Source organism: Podarcis raffonei, chromosome 8, assembly GCF_027172205.1.
Source record: "Podarcis raffonei isolate rPodRaf1 chromosome 8, rPodRaf1.pri, whole genome shotgun sequence".
Lineage (NCBI taxonomy): Eukaryota > Metazoa > Chordata > Lepidosauria > Squamata > Lacertidae > Podarcis > Podarcis raffonei.
Genome location: NC_070609.1, coordinates 16,245,732 through 16,259,522, shown reverse-complemented (window position 1 = coordinate 16,259,522; position 13,791 = coordinate 16,245,732). Strand labels below are relative to the sequence as shown.

At 48.9% G+C, this 13,791-nt stretch overlaps 1 long non-coding RNA gene across 1 annotated transcript; it reads left to right on the top strand.

Moving 5' to 3' along the window:
• The first annotated feature begins 284 nt into the window (after positions 1–284).
• Positions 285–3,253, top strand: LOC128418457 (uncharacterized). Its single transcript, XR_008331701.1, has 2 exons — positions 285–2,262; positions 2,356–3,253. It is a non-coding gene; the product is annotated as an uncharacterized LOC128418457 (long non-coding RNA).
• Positions 3,254–13,791: the final 10,538 nt, after the last annotated feature.

Below are 13,791 nucleotides of genomic sequence, written 5' to 3'. Positions count from 1 at the left end.
TTTTTCCCAGCCAGCTCCCTCCCTCCCTCTCCGCCGCTCCCTCTTCTCCCCTCCTTCACTCTCTCTCTCTCTCTCCCCGCCCTCCCTGCCGTCTGGATCCAGGCAAGTCTGATAAAGTTCCATTCCAGACAACAGCCGCATTGCGTTGCTACAGCATAGACAGCGGCCCAGGGAGAGAGAGAGAGAGACATACAGCCAGAGCTAAGCGATGATGGGGAGAAAGAGAGAGGAGACCATCCGTCAATAGGCACCACCACCCGTGAACCACAGCCAAAGCCATGGCAAGCGAGGAGGGCAGAAGGAGAAGAGGACCAGAACAGGTTAACCTTCCCTGCATGGGGAGTTCACCAGCCCTGACCTGCGGGGTGGGAGAGGGAGGGAATTGGCAAGGGAATAAGGAGGACCAGGATGGAGGCTGGAGGAAAGGGGCTGGGTGGGTGAGTGCAAGAAACAGGCGATGAAGAATAAGGGGAGGGGAAGGGGCTGACACAGAGCAACAAGGAGGAGAGAGGCGATGAGGCAGAGGTGCTGGAGAGGATGGGGGGGACAGGTGGCATGTCGGGGGCAAGAGGGAGAAAGGGAGATGGGTCAGCCTTTGCGCACAAAGCTTGGGTGGTGAAGGGGATTGGCAGGTAGGTTAATGACCTTAAGTTTGGTGGTGAGGAAGGGGAAATGTGTGGGGGGTTTGTGTGGGAGGAGGCGACTCACCTTCCTTAGAAAGATGAGAAGCCCCAATAGCTGTGGAATGCTAAATTTCCATCCTGCCTGCCCCCTCCAGGGGCAAGTGGAAGCAAAGATGAGAACAGAGAGAAGCACTCTTCCTCTGGGGTTCAACAGTTGCCACCTGGGGCATCTCTCTCTCTCTCTCTCTCTCTTGTTCTCTCTCTCTCTCTCTCTTTCATATGTCATGTGTGTCTTTCTCCAAGGAAGGCGAAATGCATGCGCAGTGTCCCCATCCCTCCCACCCAGCCAAACCAACCGGGGGTTTCTTAAAGAGGTCCCAGCTGCTACCACCCCTGTGGGCACTTCCTGACATAATGCACCTGTGGACCCGTGACCTCACTGAGGGATCCAATGCATGACCCCCCCCAAAAAAAATATTGCCTCCCCCCACTCCAAAATACAAGATGGACACGCTGTATGCGCATTGGAACGATTCATGTGCGTGCACACACGCCTCGGGGGCCACACCCACCCAAGGGATTCCCATCCTCAGATATACACCAACCTCTTTTGAAAACACTATTGGGTTCTTCTCTCAGGGAAAAGAAAGCACACACACACACACACACACACACACACAGGAAGAGTCCCCCAGGACTGGTCAAGGAGGAAAAAAATTTGCATGTGAGGGAGCTGGGTGTGGGTGTGTGGGGGAACAGAAAGACTGAGAAAGCGGTTCTTAAGGTTATTCGTCACAGATCGCCTTCCGTTGTGTGCATGGATAACTACTGTTTGTGTGCAGTAGGGTGAGCCGGATTTGGCAAGTTGAAAGCAATAGGAATTACGTGGCACAAGTTCCGTATAACAAGGAGAGAGGGGTGTGTGTGCCATGCCACATGCGTGTGCCATGAATCAATCCATTGTGCACCACGGAGGCAGCGTGCTTGAAAGGGGCAGTTTGGCAGAGGTCTGTGAGTGCGCAGAGAGAGGGTATTGTTTGCGGAGAGGATGGCGTGGTTTGCGGGCAGTGGTATCGATGTCAAGGTGAATGCATGAAAGAGATCTCTGTGCGGGGAAACATGTGTGAGCCTGTGTGTGCCCGGGGTGTGAGTGCGAAGGAGCGGGCAGGCGTGTTTGCTGTGCATGCCATGGCTGCAAATGTTCAAATCCTTGGTATTCCTTTGGACAGAACATGCTCACATAACACAGACCCCAAGCAAAAGTATCTGTTGGGGAGTTGGACCCTGTCTCTGCCTGGAGTGTCTGCATCATAGCATGTTTGGAAGATGGCTTGTATCCAGCACAGTCTTGGGCTGAAGGAAGTTTGGTGTATGTGTGCCCATTTGTGTGTGTGTGTTGTGCATACATCATGAATTGGCTGTAGAGGGATTTGTGTATGTGGTTGCTGGCTTTGGGGGGCTGGTGGAATTACCTGCAGATGGTTGGGGTTGTCCATTAGATGTACTTTTTGGAAAACACAAATGTGCTGGTGCAGGTGTCTCTCCTATTATATCACAGAGCCATTCGTGATGTGGCTTTTGGCTCACCTCGCCCAACGCCTGCGCCCAGCGACAGCAACAAGAAACACACCCTGACCAGGTGAGTTGGTGGGTGGGGAGAAACACCCTTTTGTGTTCGGGGACTGGGCTCCAGATCTCCCTCAGACTTGGCTGGTTATGCTTTTCCATGCAGCCCTGATCAGTGTCCCTCGCCTAACCTAGCGAGTCTCCGTGGGGCTGCTCCCTGTGGACTTCTCAAAGGCCACCAAGGACTGTTTCACATGATGGCTGCAGTCAGGTGCCCACCGCTTCTTTCGGCTTGTGGGTCAGCCGATGTGCTCGCCCCGAGCAGATGCTGCCACTTTCTCATGTCGCCTCAGATCAACACCCGTTGGCAGCAGACGAGGCAGACAGCTTGCCACAAAATCAGGGGCTGAAGCAGCGGCCACGAGAACCACAGTTGTGGAGACTCAGCCTGAGCAAGCTTCTGGTTTTCAGTGAGGAGGACAGTCTGTGCCTTGGTGGGCTGGGGGGGGGGTGGTCCTCTCACACAAGGGCTGAGTTCAACAGGGCCCCAGAGCCTCTCTTGAACTTTCTGGGCCAGCACATTTCCCTGACTTGAAGCCTACCCAGAGACTGAGCCGGCCAGAGGAGTCAGCCCCCTGACTGCATTGAAATCCACTTCACCATTTGCAGCAGCAGGGGGACAGGCGCAGTTCTGTGTCCTCTGGCATATGCTGGAACATTCCAGAAATGTAGGCCCATCCCTTATCCAGAGTGTAAGGGAGTCTCTCTGGAATCTTAGCAGGAACTAAGGCCCAAAATGCAGAAATGCCAAGAGCACAGCGGGTACAGGCTGAAGCTGTCCCACCTATAATATGCTACCCAATATTGAGGTTGAAACATCCCAGTGGCTTCTCCTTGCCGACCCACTTTCCGCAAACTTCTCAACTGGCGCTTATCGAAATGGAGATCAGGCCCAGGCTTTTCTCCAAATTGAAAGCATCCTTTAGGAAACTTTCTAAGAATGGCGCCCTTCAGAACTTCCTAATTTCCCACAATAGTTCTTTTAATTAAATGTGTCTTGCCTAGCCTGGTTTTGTTTTCATATTTGTTCAATGCTTAAAAAAAAAAAAGAAACAGCTTATATCCTCCCAAACAGCCTTCCCTCTTTTTAAAAACCCTTTTTTAAGATTCCACTTCTTATTTAGCAACTGGCTTTGATGCTCTCTTTCGCCATGACCTTCCTGAGTTCACATTACCTGTTCTCAGTGTGGTTCCCCCCCCAGCACCACATTCTCTGCCCTTTTGTGATTGTATTTTCTTCGGGGCATACCCTTTTGGTTGCACGTTGTAAAACTCCCACCTTTTTTGGGGGGGGTTGCATTTTCCTGGGTCCATTTTCAGCAACTCTTGGCTGTAACACATTACGAAACCTGTGTCCCCCAGACGTTGCCAGACTGCACCTACCACCAGTCCCCCACCAGCCTGGCCAGAGATCAGGGGTGACAGGAGCTGTAGTCCAGCAGCATCTGGGAGGCCCACACATTCCCCCCATCCCTATTACTCCAGCGGTGCTCTGCCCTGAAAATGGTTAGCTGCTGTAGAGCATCTGTCTTCAGCTGGTGGTTTGGGTCACGGCTTAATCCAAGGTGGGTTGCAACAGGAGCACTTCCCATTGTGTAATTGTATGGTAAAAGATTAAGAAATGGGTCCTCAAATGCATGTTTGAGTTACAAGTGCATCCTGGGTCTGAAAAGGTGGGAAGCTACTGCTGCAGGATATTAGGAGAGGTGAGTAGCAGGAGGGAGGGAGGGGAGGCAGTGGGACATGTACCTTTGCTGCATTTCTATCCTGGTTGCTTGCATACCATTGGGGCAGGTAATAGCGCTGCAAAGTGACAGTGGGCTGTAGCCAACGCTCATTCTTCTCAGAGCAGACCCACTGAAATTAATGGGCACGACTGATTTAGGTCCATTAATTTCAGTGTTGTCTAAGCAGAAATCAGATGGACCCAGAAGGGTTGGCAGTTAAATAGATCTAGTTGTGGTGGGAACTGGCAGAATAAAAAGGTTGGCTTCCACTGGACTGAGGGCTAAGTGGGAGGCTTGAGGAGGTGCCGGACTTCAAGCTTCCCAGGATATTGTATTCTTTGGCCTAGAATTTTTTCTTTCAGCTTTCAGATACTTGGGGGCTGGCTACCAATACTGAGTGGTCCCGCATGTGTCTGGGAGGACACTCTGTGCGTGTTCAGGGTAATTTCTTGTTCATCTCACTTTCCATGTCCTAATATTTGGCGTTGAGAATAATGATCCAGCCCTGGCAAAATTGGAATTGGATAATGGTGAAGATCATTTACGCAGCCACCGAGAGCTCCCTGGATGGCTTACAGCAATGATTTTAAAATGCAATATACAGTAATAATTACAAACCAACAATTAATAACAATATAAACCTTACTTTCATAAAGCAGCCTGAATTTAAAACAATTCAAAAGCCTGAGTTGAATAAAAAGGTATTTACTTGGCACTGAAAAGACCACTAAGAAGATGTGAGGTGAGACAAATAGCGTCAAAGAGACCCTGCTCTGAGTGCCAAGTGCGGTGAGCCGAGTGGCTCCAAAGGAGAGAGCCTTTTTGATAGTGGCACCATAGCCTACCTTCAGTGGCGGTCAAATGCCTTCCTTATGGTATTTCTGGTGCCTTTTTATTCACCCAGGTGTTTTAACTGTGTTTTAAACCCGACCCGCAAACCGCCAGATAATTAGATATGAGTTATGTCAGAAAAGCAAAAGGGCGTTCTGTTTTGTATTTTAATTTTCAGGGGAAGCTAAAAGAGAGAATCGCGTTGAAAGAATTGACCCAGTTCCGCTGAACTTAAAGGGTGTCATTAAGGCTTCCTTGCATTTCCAAAGCGGCTGCCATCCTTCTGCTTTGCTGCCTGCCTTGGCGAAGGAGGGGAGGTTTGGGGATAAAAATGAAACTAGAGAACGAGAATCATCCAAGATTCTTTGAGGACCCGCCATGATTTGTGTGTAGCAGCAGTTGAAGAACGGAAGTTTGCTTGCTGTTTTTATTCCTGTCTTGCTAACCTTATGGTGCCTTGTCTCTCACCTGTTTTTCCCCCTCCCAGGTTAAGGAGTCACATGGGGGTACTACCTCCTCCCCCCCCCCTGCCTGCCCCTTCCTGTTATAGTCCCATTATCCTTTCTCTGCCTTCCTGCTTCCTCATTTCCCGGCATCCTCTCTGTCCCTGAGACCCTTAACCTGTGAGGAAGCCCAGAGGTCACAGGTGAGGTTCTTGGGAACTGAGCGGGTAGCCCACCCCCTGCGACCCCCAAACACCAGGGTTCTTGCCTCGTTCCCCCAGGACGGAGCTAAGGGGCTCAGTAGCACAAACTACTAGATGCATTGTGAAATACTGTGGCTGTCTTGGTCATCCAGAATGGTGAAGAAAACAACTGCTTGAGTGGCTTCTATCTTACGCTGCAATTCTATCAAACTCACAGAAAAGCTCTTAAGATGAATGGTTTGCACAGCATCGGCCCGATAGGGTGTGTGATCTTTGTGCTATATACCTCTGGTCTCAGAGCTAGAACCCATACTGCTCCCATCTAGAATGTCCCATGTCCAGCACAACCTCCTATCCTGAGTACCAGAACCACAGAGGCTTCGCCTGTGTCAGCAGTTTCACTAATGAAAACAACTTCCTCCAAAAGGAAGTTGCCCTGCTTGAGCTGTTCTTGCTCAGTCTTGGGGGGTTATCGGAGACAACAGAATGCAGAAACAAATTGGCCTGAGCCAAGTTGGGAATGTGCATCTTCATCAGGGCTCGCTTTCGCAAAGAACCCCTGGGAACTATAGCTTTTGTGAAGGGACCAACAAGTCCCTCTCTCAGGATCCCTGGACTTCTTGTTCCCTGCTGCAGCTCCTACAGTTCCCAGGATCCCTTGGGGGAAGAGACAGCATCATTTACACTAGTAAACATCAGTAATGTAAGAGACGCTCCCCTTGTGAATTGGCAGTGGCAGTGGCACATATGGTACTTCCTCCCTTGAGTCGAGGAGTTTTCAGTACTTTAACCGAGGTTGGGAGAGCCTTTCCCATTGCTGTGTTTGCACCAGCCACAGAGATAACTCAGCTGCTCCTGTGCAGGCCTCTAAAGGCCTCCACAGAGGCACAGCCGTGAAGCTTGAAAGGTGCAGTTGACCCACAGCCCAAAGTTATCCCTGGCTGCCTGGAATTGCCATCCATCCCCCTCCAACCCAGCATGAACCGCGACTGATTTCTAGTCACTGCATCAAAACCTATTCTAAGCAAGATGGTAATTTCTGGATTTTCCTGATTGGACCATTACGCATTAATCAAGGGAGCCGTAACGCTGCCTGACCTTCTGCAGTAGAATGTTTTTAACACCACTGAGAAGCATCTAATGATAACTGGACGTGCTCAGCTTTGAGGTGTTCCTTTATTAGGTAAAGGTAAAGGGACCCCTGACCATTAGGTCCAGTCGTGGCCGACTCTGGGGTTGCGGCGCTCATCTCACTTTATTGGCCGAGGGAGCCGGTGTACAGCTTCCGGGTCATGTGGCCAGCATGACTGAGCCGCTTCTGGCGAACCAGAGCAGCGCATGGAAACGCCATTTACCTTCCCGCTGGAGCGGTACCTATTTATCTACTTGCACTTTTGAACTGCTTTCGAACTGCTAGGTTGGCAGGAGCAGGGACCAAGCAATGGGAGCTCACACCATCATGGGGATTCGAACCACCGACCTTCTGATTGGCAAGTCCTAGATTCTGTGGTTTAAACCACAGTGTCACCCACGTCCCTGTTCCTTTATTACATGTGGTATAATACCAAGAATGACAAAGTACTCATGGTTGGGTACACAGACTAATCCTTTCACACATATGTGGGCAACCCACAGGCAGTCATCAGAGGCCCTGAGTGTGGCCCACTCAAGTTGCCTCCAGCTGCCAAACTTGTGCATGCAAAAGGCCTCCCTGCCCTTCTCAGTACCGCTCCATCCCTGTTTTACTCGGACCTCTGCCGTTGTTTAAAAGCACCATTTTCCTCTCGGTGTTGCTCCACTAGCACTTTCCACAAACTTCTACCATTATTTAAAACAACTACATTTTCTTCTTTCCAGTGTAGCTCCCTATCACTGCACTCCCAACTTTCCCCTCTTCCGTTCCGTAGCTGCCTCTTGTGGGATAGATAAAGCATGTGTAGCCTTCAAATATTCCATAGTGCTTACTTGAACCTCTGCTCCTGTTCGAAAGTGCCACTTCCTCTCATTTTTCTCCATCCCAGCTTTAGTCAAACTTAACCCTGTTGTTTCAAAACACCACTTTTCCCTGCTCAGTGTCCTCCCTCCCTTGCCATGGCCACTGCTCTTGTGCAACCTGCCTTCAATCTTGCTCCGCGATCCTGCCCCTGACTTCACCCAAATCCAAGATTGTGATGAAGTATGACATCCTTACATTTTTATTATAGAGGGAGATATGACTCATTACTTCAAGCTAAACCGTGGGAGGCTGGGATTCTTTTACACCTTCCCCACCCAAGGGAGCAGGTTTGACAGGTGTCTCTGTGCCTTTAAGGCTCCTCAGAGGGAGACACCATCAAATGACTGATCCCCTCTATCTCAGCAACATTGGGGGTCCACCATCCCACCTCAAGAAGAAACTGAACGGGAGGACAGTAGGGTCACGTTAGCAAAACCTGATGTTGTGTGTTTTTCTGTGACATTAAAGAACATGCTATCCAGCCCTCTGTTTTTCATATAGCCTGCCGTATCCCAAGGACTCTGTGTAAGTAACAGGGGTAAGTGTGAAAAGAAATGAGAATATGCAACCGACAGTGCTAGTGAGCTCTTGTCATGCTCCATTTTAATGTTACATGGCAAAGGTGAATGATTTGCCAGTGGTATGGAGTCCTTCATTCAGGTGTGAGGTCTGTTAATCACATAGACAAGACATGTGGTCTGTGCAACAGCAGGCTGAAAGACCCTTTCCCACTGGTAAAAAGGTAAAGGGCCCCTGACCATTAGGTCCAGTCGCGGACAACTCTGGGGTTGCGGCGCTCATCTCGCTTTACTAGCTGAGGGAGCCGGCATACAGCTTCTGGGTCATGTGGCCAGCATGACTAAGCCGCTTCTGGCAAAACCAGAGCAGTGCATGGAAACACCATTTACCTTCCCACCGGAGTGATACCTATTTACTTGCACTTTGACGTGCTTTCAGACTGCTAGGTTGGCAGGAGCAGGGGCCGAGCAACGGGATTCGAACCGCTGACTTTCTGATCGGCAGGCCCTAGGCTCTGTGGTTTAGAGCACAGCTCCACCAGCGTCCCTTTCCCACTGGCACCTCTCTACATATGCTTTTACAGTCTGAGACCAGCAGAGGGCAACATCCGAATGGAGTAACATCCAAGGAAGTATCATCCAAGCAAGATCCCAAGAGGGTTCAGCAGCTGCAATGTTAAGTGAGGAATCCTTGGGACCCAAAGTCTGGTCTGATGCTGTTGTTTTTAAGCAGCGTTCAAGCGGTCCTTTGCTATATTTCTATCCCAGCTTTTAATGCAGATGTTCCCAAAGTGAACAGTTCGAAAACAGCAGTAATGAAAGTGGGCTTTCAGGATGAGGAGCAGCATATGGAAAGGAGAGATCTGTCACATGTCCCAGGGGATATAATGGACACTATTCATAAGGTGCTCGCGGGCAGCCGCAGATTGTACAGTGCTCTTTATTGAAACGAACTGGGATTTTCCTGCTACACAATGTGGGAGCTCATTGGTGGGGGAAGTGCCATTTCCCTGCACAAGAGAAGTGCCAACTTCAGGTGTGGAGCAGGTAGGTGGGGCAGCTGGCTCTGCTGCATCAGCTGAATAAAGACTGCACTACGTTGAAGACATGCTTCCACAACTATTAAGGGTGGCACATTACGCTTGTGGAAAATATTGGCCCATCAGGGCTCCCGTTCATTCCAGCTTTCTTCAGCCTGGTGCCCTCCAGAACGTTTGGACTTTCTGGGTGGGGTTGATGGGGGCTGTATACCAAAACAGCTGGGGGGGCACCAGGTTGTCAAGGCTTTTTTGCTGACACTGAGTGAAGGGGAATGGAAGATAACCACACTTGGAAAGGTGCCTGATTTCTGCTGATAATCAAGTTCAATTTCAGAATCGAATAATTACACACTCCTTAAAAGTGGCTTCTTTAAACCTTGGTTTATTGCCTCTAGTGCCTAAAACAACAACACCACACCTTTCAGAAACACTTCTATGCAAGTTGCCTCTGGGCATGTTTGAAGCACCCTTGTAAAAAGAATGTTTCCTTTCCTGTCTTGAGTAAGGTGTGGAATCTGGTTTTTATGCTAAAACCTACCTGCCCTAGCATAGGAGAGCCCCCAGACACTGTCTTATCTGAAAGGTAGTATTTTGTATACAGTCATTGCATGCTGCTTCGGGGGCGGGGGGGAAGGCATTAATCCTATGTCATTACTGGTTGCACAGGTGCACACAGCGACAGCAAACACATGCACTGACAACTACCAACCTGTCTCTTCATGCAGCCTCTTCATTCAGACAGCTGACCAAAACTGATAAAATTCTGGCTTGGATCCCCCAATTTTGCCTGGGTTCCAAAAGCAGTCCCTAGAATTACTTTTATCCACCCTAGGCTCAACTTGATACTCCAACTACAACTCCCATCATTTCTGGTCATTCGCTCTGCAGGGAATTGTAATCCAACAACATCTGGAGGGCACCACGTTGGGAAAGACTACCTTAGGGTAGCACTGAGCTGGCACTATAAGGGGGAAAACTTTCCCTCCTATAGCAGCAGCAAGGAACCTGTCATTCCCAAGGGCCACATATCGCTTCTGAGCAACTTTTCAGAGTTTGAGGACAGATTTTAGCTAGGCAAACACACTTGGTGTGAGGGAGAGGGGGACTGGGATTGGGCCTCTAGTGGAGGAACTGCTGCCCTCCTGAGGGTCCAAGCAGCCCTTGCTGAAGGAGACCTGAAAGACCCAGGTGCAGAAATGTACCACCACCAAGTTTAAGAAATGAGCCGTTTAAAGCATCTTGCAAAAAGCAAATTGCCACTGGATTTTTACAGCTGGGTTTTTAACACACACAGGAAGGAAGTTAGAAATGTCTGGTGGGAGTGCATTGAAGGAGCTGGCATTTGGACCAAGTGCAAAACCAGCTGCAGAAATGGAGGCAGAGCAGAAGGACATGCAGATTGGGAACAGTCTTGAGGGTCCAAGGCTGAGCTTGCCTTGCAGATCAGTGTTCTCATTCGTTCTCTTATCGATTTAGCTGTCATGGGCAAGAGCACCTTTTGCCTTCTCTGCTTCTCCCTCCCTCCTCCTCCTCCCTGTTTAAAGGACATATTCTCAGCTTCAAGCTGAGCTGTCTGGTTTCCATGGAGACAGAGGTCTGAGGCCTACAGATCTCTCTCCCATTACGGCTTTCCACTCTTCCACATTCTCTCTCTCTGCCTCCCCCCTTTTCCGCCTGTCACGATGCCAAGAAAAGCAATAACTGTATAGACAGAAGGTGCCAACAATGCGGCACCTTCCGTCTTGCCAGGGAGAGTCGTCGTCATTCTCGGCGTCTTTGTTTCAGCAAATGGTGCTGGTGCTTTTACCAGGGTGCTTAAGACGGGGTCCTGTTGGCCACGATGAACAGGTACCTGTGGGGAACAGGTGCGTGAACAATAAAACCATTGTCCAGCCCATCCCATCCAATTCTGAGCCCCTGTGATGTCTTAACGGCATTTTTTTAAAAAAGGGCAAAATTGCCTAAAAGTATGAAAAGTTAGGGATGGTTTCCAACTAACACGTCCTGTCAGAACAAGGATTTATGCTTGTACAGCAGAACTTACCCCCTGTGCACCCCTAAATCTGTTCTATGGGTCTCCCCAACCCTCTGGATGAGATTGGTGAAGATAGGGAAAGGGGGAATGTTCCATTGCGTAAGAGTAAATCCTTGACCTTTTTCTCCAAAAGACTAAAATAGATGCCGGGTGCACCTCACTGGGGTTCCACAGACCCAAAGCACCCAAACAGGGCTAGTCTGTAGGGCAGCACCTCCTTCCCCAAAACAAATGCCAGGCCCTCAGGGTTTCCTTAAGCTTAAGGCGTCCGTCACCTTCGCTGGCTGAAGTCCAACCGCTCAGTTGTTTCTCTTCAGCCCTCTTTCAAGCATATCAGATGTGCACAGTAGCTAGGAGCCACCAGCCACTGATAGTCATGAAAGAAATGTCTGGCTATAGGAAAGCCAAGAGAAAGCAAGATTTTGCTTATCCAAAAAGAACAAATGCAACAGGTTATAGAAATGTGAAACCAAGCTGCAAAGCTACATATACATTATGTTTTTATATATGTTGGAAGCTTCCCAGAGTGACTGGGGCAACCTAGTCAAATGGGTGAAATGATGATATTATGATGATGATGATGATGCAGATCAACACTTCCTGAGGATTCCCAAGAGTCTAGATCAGGGGTTGGCAAACATTTTCAGCAGGGGGCCAGTCCACAGTCCCTCAGACCTTGTGGGGGGCTGGACTATGTGGGGGTGGGGGAATGAACGAATTCCTATGCCCCACAAATAACCCAGAGATGCATTTTAAATAAAAGGGCACATTCTGCTCATGTAAAAACATGCTGATTCCTGGACCATCTGCAGCCCAGATTTAGAAGGCGATTGGGCCGGATTTGGCCCCTGGGCCTTAGTTTGCATACGCATGGTCTAGATGCTTAGTTATGCCCATGGAATACCTCACGAGTATCTGGCAGGTGAAACAGTCCATGCTCGGAGCACTGAGAGGTCACAAATACAGCCAAATTTCATGCAAATAAATGGTCACATTTGCATATTATCGCTTGCTTAGCAAATAGAAGTTGTAGTCCTCTCTGTGTTTTTTTTGTTTTGCTTTTTGGGTTTGTTTTTTTTACAACGGAGCTGCCAGGGCTAATGTGTGATCAAATGGGTGGTATCCAAATTCTCAGGCTTTTGTTTTGCTTGGCAGAGAGTGTGTGAGGGGAGACTGTTAAGCCCAAGGAATCTTGAGAAGGGATTTGAGAGAGATAACTTGAAGAGATAACCTGAGAGGAAGGAAGTTTCAGGCACAGAGAAGGAGAACGAAGATGCACCTTGTTTTAAGAGCATGAGATATGTATCGGGAAGGTTTCTTAATGTTTTATCATGTTTTTATATATGTTGGAAGCTTCCCAGTGTGGCTGGGGGCACCCCAGTAAGATGTGTGGGGTATAAACAGTAAAATCATGGAAGGGGATGTCCCTATTTTCATCAGAGAAATGTTGGAGGGTATGGATGGAACATAACCATGGTGGTTATCATGTCTCATAGGAATATAGGAAGCCATCACATACAAAGTCAAACCAGTGGTCTAGCTGGCTTTATATTGTCTGCACTGACTGGCAGAAGCTCTCTGGGGTTTCTCTTGGGCTGCCTCCAGCCCTGCCTGAAGAGAGCAGAGGTTAAACCTGGGACCTTCTGCATGCCAAGCCAATGTTCTGCCCTTGAGCTATAGCCTCTCCTGTTGTCTTTCCTCTAAAACGTCCCAAAACTTACCTTTCTTTATCCCCTTGATAATTTTGGCTGCCCTTTGCTGAACCGGCTTCGGCTCTCTGATGCCATTTTAGGTGAGGGATCTTTGTTATTGACAACCTGATCCTTACCTCTCCCCCCCCCCCGCCAACCTCTCTTTGCTTAATGTATGGATGTGCTGAACCAAAAGTGACACATGGGCGTTGCCAGAATTTTTGATTTTTTAATAAATCAAAGAAGTTGTTGAGCATTTCTTCGGAAATCACAGGTAAAAATGCCCCGTAAATAGGCTTCTGCTGGGCGGTGGAGCAAAACCATAGCTGTCAACCTTCCCTTTTTTTGCAGGAAATTCCCTTATTCCAGGGCCGTTTCCCGCTGCTTTCCGCTGCTATCCTGGATTGTTAGATATCATGTAGACTGTCCCCAGGACAGGTGAGGCTGCTGATCCCTTATTTTCGAGGCTGCTGATCCCTTATTTTCAAATCTGAAAGTTGACAGCTATGAGCAGAACCTCAGATAAATGAGTACTTTCAATACTTTTCAATAATATTTGTGGATCTAGGGAAGGCAGCTGCACCCCCCCCCCAGCTATGCCCATGAAAGTAAAACTGTTCCAGTAGCTCTTCAAACGCCATCTTGGCAGTCAAAATAACCCCACAATTAATTGGTAGTTGTTTGTAACCTTGAGCTCATATATGTTTATATTCACTTGCTTTGATGTGGGTTAATTGGCTTTGCTTTGATGCTATCCTTATCTGTGGCCTTGGAGTGCTGAGCTTTGAGCCCAGAAAGTGGAACTATCTGTAAGACTTGGTATTTGCCATCCAAGCCCTCATCTGGTCAGGTGGAGTGATGGGAAGCCCTGGCCAAAGTGCTGTTTGCCGCTTTGTGTTTATAGAATTATAGAGTTGGAAGGGGACATGAGGGTCATCTAGCCCAACCACCTGCGATGCAAGAATCTTTCACTCGACCTGGGGCTCGAACCCACGACCCTCGGATTCATACCCTACTTCTTTCGTATATCTGCACCCAGCCACACCCACGAACCTGTG